This window comes from Pseudorasbora parva, chromosome 3, assembly GCF_024679245.1.
Source record: "Pseudorasbora parva isolate DD20220531a chromosome 3, ASM2467924v1, whole genome shotgun sequence".
In the NCBI taxonomy this organism is placed as follows: domain Eukaryota; kingdom Metazoa; phylum Chordata; class Actinopteri; order Cypriniformes; family Gobionidae; genus Pseudorasbora; species Pseudorasbora parva.
In genome coordinates this window covers 15,732,771-15,742,143 of record NC_090174.1, presented here as the reverse complement: position 1 = coordinate 15,742,143, position 9,373 = coordinate 15,732,771, and positions in this window count along the sequence as shown.

The following is a 9,373-nucleotide window of genomic DNA, read 5'->3' as shown; positions in this document are numbered from 1 at the left end:
GAACTAACTGTTTAGCATTTTGCATTGAAAGCATGTGCCATAATTTAGATATAGTTTAACAATGGTAGAATGCAGTTTTACAGATGCTAGAAATGTGGCTTTCAAATGAAAGATTAGTATCAAAGAGCAAACCCAGGTTCCTTATGATGAGGGCTTGACAGAGCAGTCATCAAGTATTAGACAGTATTCTAGGTTGCTACTTGACTACTAGGAGTTTTTTTGGTCCAATAATATTTGTTCAATTAAGTTGTAGTACTATTCATCCATTTTTTTTATATCAGCTACCCAGAACCAGATGCACAAACTCTTTCAAATGTAAACACAAGTTCACAATGGGAATTTGCATTAATCAAGTCCTATAGACTTGTACGGACGAGAGGCCAAATGGCTGAAAGCCACACCCACCATACACAAAGGCAAGATATCTTTAAACTCTTAAAACATTTATGACATTATAGTTTACTTCTGTGGAGTTGAGATATTTGTACCAGTCGCACTGAGACATTCAAATGATATCAAACACATATTATACTGTATCGTGAGGATTGACATTGTAACAAAGAGATTTCTGGTGCATTTCAGGTGATCTCAATATGAGTGGGGAGCAGGAGTTTGGAGGAAGTTTCATGTGAAAGAAAAGGCATGTAAATTAGTGTCATTCGTAGATGGTTCACTCAGTGTGATGTCATCTCGGATGTAGACACTTAACTGTATGAATGATTTCAGATGCTAATTTCCTTTGTTTTCTCTGAGTCCTTGATTAGACATTTCGGCATCTGCTAGTTTTTTCCAGCCTTACACTAGTAAAGAAGTTCATAAAGTCATTACTGCTTGTGCTTTGTCTAAGCTGTCAATCATAACATCACACCCCCGTTTGTATGGCATCAAATAACTAACTAAAACCAAACTTATTTAAAGAATGAACACTTGAACTAACATCAGTTTGATAAAAACTGCCTAAAAATGACAGAAAACAATATTTGGAAAAAATGTATTTAAAGTGAAATTTAGTGAATAAAGTGATTGTTTAGTTTGTCTATAGCTGTGTCTCATTTTGTTAAATTTCGAAGGCTGCATCCTCCGGCGGACACGTCCTGTGCAGGATGCAGTATACGGAGTGTCCTCAGTCAGAATTAAACGAGACGTCCTTTGTAGGACACACAGGCAGGAAGAATCGTTGCTATGCCAACATGTTCAGCCTCGTTGCGTACTCACGCCACTTCATATGAATGAAAAATATTTATAACTTGAAAATTACTATGAAATGTTTCTTGTCTTGACAGCAATGTACTGTTCTAAATGTTTAAAAAGCACTAAAGCGTTGTAATCCTGTTAACCACAACTATCTGTTTGAGGTAAAAGAGCTTAAAAAACGAAAACAAGCTTGAATTTATTTTAAACACCAAACACGCTTGCATGTATTTCTGGCAGTGGTGCAGTTTTTTTTCTTCATATAATATATTTTTAAAAAAAAATATGACGGTTGTTAACGGCGACACAAAGAATTGCAGGTTATCTCCAGCCACGAAGGCTATACCTCATGCACACTCCGAAATCCTGAGAAAGAAGGACGCATTCGAAGGTCACATTTGGAGTGTCCTACTCACTGTTTTGAAATGAGATGGCCTTATGATGCATGCAGCATCAAATGCGACCTCCGGAGGACGCAGCCTTCTGAAATGAGACACAGCTTATGTCTCATTATAGTTCATGGAGAGGGCGGGGTTTATGACCTATACTGCATACAGCCACCTGGAGGCGATCAAGATGCTTTGGCTTCCCTTTTCAGGACACTTGTGAAGGACAGACGAGGCGAAAGAAAAGGAGATGAGGAGAGACGTTTAGTGAGGAGAGACAGAGGGGAGAGAGGGGAGAGAAGAAAAAAAATCTTGGTCCGGTTCCCAAAACGCATTGCCATCCGGTCCTCCACCAGCTGGGTGAATTCCTCCGCAATGACTGGTGGTGATGCTGGATTATCCCTCTGTGAGCTGCCCTTTGATTCCCCACAGCAATGAGGGCTCTATGCAAGCATGTTCCTTCTTCCTCCTGGGTTTCAGCACCAATGTTACAAAGTTAGTAATCAATCCTTCTTTTATGCTACCGGAGCTCCTCCGTGAGGACTTGAAGCCGGTGTGGCACAGGTGACACTAATTAACACTTGCTCCACCAACTTCGCACTGTTCCTACAGCTCCTGGCCTCATCCTGCTTGCCACATACTCTCTTTCTTCTCCCCCTCCCCTCAGGGTGTGTGTGGGGGCACTAGAGGTTGATCCAAGCACTTGCATCAAGCTCTGAGGCTAAGACTGATGATGTAAAGTTAGTATGTACAGTTTTAGGCTGCATTAACTAGGTCTGCCGGAACCGGGAACACTTCCCATAACACCTTATATACTCATTATGTCATAAAAAGAATGACATCTACACTAATGTTAGTCTCTCTACTTATCCCAAGGTTCACTGCAGTCAGCCCAATCCAGGCCATATCCAGATCAGATGTTGGACGCGACCAACACAACCCTGTGTCTGCAGAGACTGTGTCAACTAGACTCTCCTCCGTGACGGCCTCATTGACATGACATCCAGTGGCACTGATCCTCAACAAACCCCGTCTCCTGCATGATGACTCAGATCTTCGGCCAGATGGAACTGGACAAATATTCCAATCTAATAGGACTTCTGACTTGTAAATATTGCCTGAAACATGTACTGTTGAAGAGAACTGGCACCCCGACTTAGCCTGGTTTCTCCCAAGGTTTTTTCTCCATTCTACCACTGATCTGCCCACATTGACACTACATGATCATTGAACTGAGCTGGATGACATCACTTTTTTCTCCAGAATGGCTGTACAGTCAAATAAAAATCTGTTGTATTGCTTTCCTGTTAACACTGCAAAGCTGCTTTGAAACAATCAGAATTGTAAATCGCGCTATTTAAATAAAGGTGAATTGACTTGACTACAATCCGGTTGTTAAGGCTGACGTCACATGGCAGCGCTTCCGTGTCCAAACACAAGATCTTATTCCACAAGAAAAACTACAAACGGTGCTAATATACACACACAATGTGGTGTGATACTACAAAAAAAGCTATAATCTTAACCTTTTTCTCCATACCAAAATTCCAGATGGCCAGACAGTGATTCATCTTTTTTATATCGTTAAAAATTTGAATGTATGTGATGCTGTGAGCACAGAGACTGTTGTGTAGGCTGTAAGTATTTCAAATGTTAAACTTTTTTAAACGTTTGATGTTTAATATTGATAAATAGCACTCTTAAACTGGTGTTGATTCTCAAGTGAAACGAGTTGAGGCTTGGACCCAGAAACGGCGTTCCTTACTTAACAAGCGGATAACTAATGTGTTTTGCATATATCTTTGCATATATCAACTATCTTCTGGCAAATTGCATAAGAGTAAAGGCCCTTTCACACTGGATGCATAACGAAAAAGCGAAGTGAAAATCGAATATTTTACATGCGAATATTTCATTTTCGTCTTTCAGATAAGATGTTAAACTGAGGTCCTGACTCTGTGGTCATTAAAAATCCCATGGCACTTCTCGTAAAGAGTAGGGGTGTAACCATGGCCAAATTCCCTCGATTGGCCCTTACCAATCATGGCCTTCTAATAATCCCCATCCACTGAATTGGCTCTATCACCCTTTCTCCTCTCCACCTATCGCTCCACCTAGCGCACTGGTGCTGTTGTACTGTGGCTGTCGTCGCATCATCCAAGTGGATGCTGCCCACTGGTGGTGGTTGAGGAGAGACCCCTGTCATGAGTGTAAAGCGCTTTGGATGTACAGTAGTATCTATGAAAGTCCAATATAAATGCCTCATTCATTCATTCAAAACCATAGACTGTAAAAAAATATGGACGTAGTGTCAGTGACATCACCCATAGGATTCCTATAAGCCGCTCTGAAGTGTAAAGTAGAGACGAGCTGGCCGTTGCTATCTTGCTAGCGTGTCCTCGTGTGTCACTTCCGGATAACAGAAAATGGGCAAAGAGGTGGGATGTGGGTGGGACTTAGGTTACACAACGACTATAGACGCCGGATAAATGGCTATCCACCTGTCACTCAGTGGCCACGCCCTGAATTATGCAGAAATTTAAGGCTTTATGTAATGCAAACGAATGAGTTATAAAAAAAATCACCTCCTCACAAATTAGCCGTATAGGCCAAAATCACAATTTGTACCAGGCTGTAAACATGCTTTTTTCTGCTGTAAAGTTGGGAATTTTAATATGGGGCTCAATGAGATTCTGCTCCCTTCTGGAGCCTGTCCCTAGTGGCCAGTTGAGAAATTGCAGTTTACATTACTTCCATATTGGCTTCAAGAGAGATTGCGGGAGGTTGCTGCTTAGTCAAAACCATTCACATCAGCCGCAACACAAATTTGCGACGTCTGTGACGTTTCAGAGTCACAGAGTGTTCCAAAACATTCATGACAACAGCATAGGCGTCGATTTCGGGGAGGATGGGGGGCCAGATTTCGTCATTTTGTACCCACCACTTTTTTGTGTGTTGAAAACCTTCAAATCGCAAAAAGCTAATCGTTTTTTTTATTTAACAATGGCACAATGCAAGTAAACACTGCAATTTTGAACAATGTCTTTCTCTTATTATCTGTATGACCAAAATTACAGATGTTTCCTCTGCTCGTACGGCAGCCGCCTGATGCGCGCACATATTCCAGCATTGCCAACTTGACATCGCAGTCGGTTCATTATCAAAATAAAATAGCCAAACGAATATATAAGAAGTTGCACAGCTCAGTTTAAATAGTCAGTAATAGTCACTGCTCTGTGGTTTTTCCAAGTAGAGACGAATTTTATACCTTTTCCTAACCTTCTCCCGCTACCGTCCACATTAAAGTATAAATAGTTCCCTTTATCGAGGGAACTCGCACTGCGTCGTCGAGTGACGACACTCTGGGGAACGTCTCTGAACGTCTCTGAAGTATGAATGAAATCTGCCACCAATCTGATTGGTGCTACGTCATGATGTAGTAGGTGACGGCATAAGCGGAAGCTATAAGAAGGCGCCATCTCATACTACAGACAGTCTTTGCTCTTCAGCGAGGCGCTCTGTGTATGAATTGTCTGTCTATTTGGTGTTGTTTGTCCAAAAAAGTATCGTGTGAAGTTGGCAGGCTCGTGAGCCAGTGTCGGTCTCGCGTCTGTTGAGGCACCGCGGCAGATCGATGGCTCGCAGATGGACGTCAGAGGGGGAGAAAAAAAAAAGAATTCTGAGAGGCTGGTTCCCCTAGTCGAATATCTAGGCGCATAGTTATGCTCCCGAATATATCGACTTGGGCCCTGTGTACCGTGGGCAAAGGGTACAGACTGCAGTTCAGTGTTCCAATACCAAAGTCATTGGTTTTGTTCTGTACTGGGGTGTACCCAGCCCAGTGGCCTGCTGGCCAGCCCCCTCTCCCAGGGAGGGATCGAGGTCGCCTCCTCTGTGGAGTTTTCTGGGAGTCGATGCTGCAATCCGCCGTCTACGACGCTCGGGCCACATCGATTTCCAGCGGACACATGCTGCTCCAGCTGCCTCTAGAAAGACATGCAGCTGGGCAGCGACCGCGTTCGCACACTGAAAATCCTTCCCGACTAAGCTCTGCAGGGTGGCCTGCTTCAGGGGGTTGGGCAGGGGGTTCGGTGGGTACCAGAGACCAACCCCGAGGTCGGTTCCCCTAGTAGAATATCTCGGCGCATGGTTATGCCTCCCGAATATTTCTGCTCGGGCCCTGTGTACAGTGGGAAGGGGGTACAGACTGCAGTTCAGAATTCCACCAACGAATTCTACGGTGTGGTCTGGACCGTGGTCCCCCCTGCCCAGAGGCAGGTTAGGGAACATACTTCATTGTTCCCAAGAAGGATGTGGATGTTGCGTCCTATAATAGATCTGAGGTACTTGTATCGGTCTCTGAGGAGATTCAGGTTCAAGATGCTCACTATTCCAGACATCATGAGTCAGAGCCAGTTCGAGGACTGGTTCGTCACGATAGATCTAAAGGACACATATTTCCACATCCCTATCCTCCCTGCCCACAGGAAGTTCCTGAGGATCGCTTTTGGGAGCAGAGCGTACCAGTATCAGGTTCTTCTTTTGGCAGCTGCACTGTGAAGCAGTTCCAGGGACGGCTGGGTCTCATGGCAGCAGCGTCCAACGTGGTTCCGTTTGGCCTGCTATACATGAGACCCCTCCAGTGGTGGCTGGGAACCATTCTTGGTTCCTGTCCCAGGGGCCAGTGTAGGGAGCGTCATGTTGCAGGAGGAGCCTTCCAACAGACGCCTCCCTCACTGGTTGGGGCGCGGCCATGGAAAGCCGGTTTGCAAGAGGTCGGTGGGGGCCCCAGCATTCTTCCTGGCACTTCAATTGCCTGGAAAGTTTGGCGGCTTTCAAAGCTCTGAGGAGCTTTCTCCCGGACCTCCACGGCCACCATGTCCTGATACGGTCCGACAGTATATTGGTGGTATCGTATCTGAATCATCAGGAGGGTCTGAGGTCGCGCCCACTATGCAGGTTGGCGCACCAGATCCTTCTGTGGTCCCAGAAAAACTGTCTGGAAACTGTCGTCTCTCAGAGTGATGTATGTCCCAGGGGATCAAAACCAGGGAGCAGACGTCCTGTCGAGGCAGGGGCTGAGGCCCGGGGAGTGGCGGCTCCACCCCGAGGTGGTGGAGGCCATGTGCGAGAGGTTCAGCCCGGTGGAAGTGGATCTGTTTGCTTCTCAAGAAACGACCCACTGTCCACTGTGGTTTTCCCTCAGACATCCGGCCCCTCTGGGGTTGGATGCCATCACTCAGGCGTGGCCGAGGCTACGTCTGTACGCATTTCCCCCGATCGTTCTGCTCCCGGGAGTTCTAGAGCGGGTCCGCCAGGAGGGCATCAGCCTTCTCTTAGTAGCCACCCCGGTGGCCAACCCGGGTTTGGTTCTCCAACATCGTGGCACTCCTAGACGGCCTTCCTTGGCTCCTCAGGCAGGGGGAATGATATTTCACCCCAGGCCCGAGCTGTGGGACCTCTGGGTCTGGCCCTTGAGGGGGCACAGTTCCTAGGGGATGGCCTGCCACAGGATGTCGTAGAGACCATTCTCAGCTCTAGGGCTCCCTCTACGAGGAAAATGTATAGCCTAAAGTGGAATGTCTTTTCCAGCTGGTGTAGTGGACGGAGGGTGGACCCAGTCAACTGCACTGTGGCTTCAGTGCTGGAGTTCCTCCAGTACCGTTTCTCCGCCGGTTTGACCCCATCCATGCTAAAGGTGTATGTGGCTGCCATAGGGGCTTTCCACTCGCCTTTAGATGCAGGTCCACTGGGTAGACACCACTTGGTTGTACGGTTTCTCCGTGGGGCTCAGAGGTTGAGGCCTGCGGCTCATCCCAGAGTCCCAGCCTGGGATCTGGCAGTGGTTCTTGAAGGGTTGGTCGAGGCCCCCTTGGAGCCACTGGAGTCGGCTGAGGCGAGAAACCTGTGCCCGGTTGCATAAAACACCTTAAGTGAAAATTTCCCTTAAGATCGCCCTTAGGTTTCCCTTAAACTTAAGGGTGTTGCATAAAATAACCCTTAAGTGTCACTTAAGGGTTTCTTAAACTGAAACGTCATAAACCCTTAGAATTATCCTCAAATGTCTATTTTTCACTTAAGTAATCCCTTAAAAACCGTTAAGTGTTGCATAAAGCCCCTTAACTGTCATTTTCCTAAGTATAGTTTAAGGTTAGGAAAACTTTACCTTAAGAGTTGACGAACATTAATGAGAAAAAAATAGCTGAGTTTATTGATCCTGTTGAAGATGTAAATGTGCCAAAGCGAATTTCTCGCGATAGGGAGAATCCTCTGGACCATCTTAGCAATGAAAAACTGCTTTGTGAATATAGATTTGATCGCCGCGGGATATATGAGATCGCTAACAAACTGGAAGGTGATCTTGATCATGTTACCCAGCGCAACCACTCACTACCCTCTGTGTTGGAAACACAGAAAATGTGTTTCACTACACTAAAACACTAAAAATATGATTAAAGTTATTCAACTTATTATACAAATAAAATATATGAATTAGGTCTTATTTAATTCTATAAACTATAATACTGATCTGCCAACATTGTCGCTATATGATAAATTAAAATAAGCTGATAACATCACTGTTTTCTCCAGTACGACTGTACAGCCAAATCTAATTTTGTCGCAATATTATCCTGTTTGACACTGTGAAGCTGCTTTGACACAATCGTGATTGTAAAAGCGCTATATAAATAAAGTTGATTGATTGATTGTTACAGTTGCTTATAGCAGTTCTTTGCAACTGGGAGTTTCCAGTCTGTGGGAGATGTTTTCCATGTTCATAAATCGTCAGTTAGTAGAGTTATTCACCGGGTTGCAGGGGCTCTCTGCCGTCATTTAAGCCAAACTGTGACATTTCCATCTCGTGTTGAACTGGATGCCATTCAAACCTCTTTTTTTCGGAAAGCGGGGTTTCCTCGAATAAGTGTTGTAATTGATGGCACACATGTCAGAATTCAGGCTCCCCGCACGCATGAAGATCAGTATGTTAACAAAAAAAATTACCATTCTGTTAATGTGCAGCTATTGTGTGACCATCTGTGCAGAATTAGAAATGTTGTTGCATCATGGCCAGGGAGTACACATGACTCTAGGATTTTGACAGAGAGCTATAGCCTATTAACTTTAAAAAGTTGAAAATTAAGTAAAAACATAGGCTATTGTCAACTTATTGATCATATTTTTTCAATGTATTAAAATGTATTTTGACTGATCCTAGGAAAGATACAACAATGCGTTGACACACACACGGTCTATAATTGAGAGGACGATCGGACAGCTTAAACGCAGATTTCACTGTCTCCACAGCGAGCTGCGCGTTGAGCCTCCAAGGGCCTGCAAAATTATTGTCGCCAGCGTTGTTCTTTTTAACATGTCAAAGATGTATTGTGAAGAGGGAGATGATGTCGAAGAAGAGGCTCAAGAAGCAGAAGAGGCTCATGAAGAAAATCAACAAGATTTTCAACGGGCTGGATTTGTTGTCAGAGATGCCATCGTAAATGCATTCTTTAATTAGTTTAGCTAGTAGCCTATGGACAATAGTCATAAATATAAATAAATAAAATATAAATAAATAAATCATAAATAAATACAAAACTTGTCAGATCTGTCATAAAAAAAATATTCGTCAATTGATGTGCATTTTATTTTTCCTTCACTTTGTAGCTGCATTAGTTTGTTATTAAGAATGAAGTTGTAAAGGTCTTGATTATACTTCTCCTTTTTAAGTTTTTCAATCTCTAATTGCAGTTTTCTCTTTTGAAGCTGTAGGATGTCTCTTCGCAGTTCTAGCACTTTTT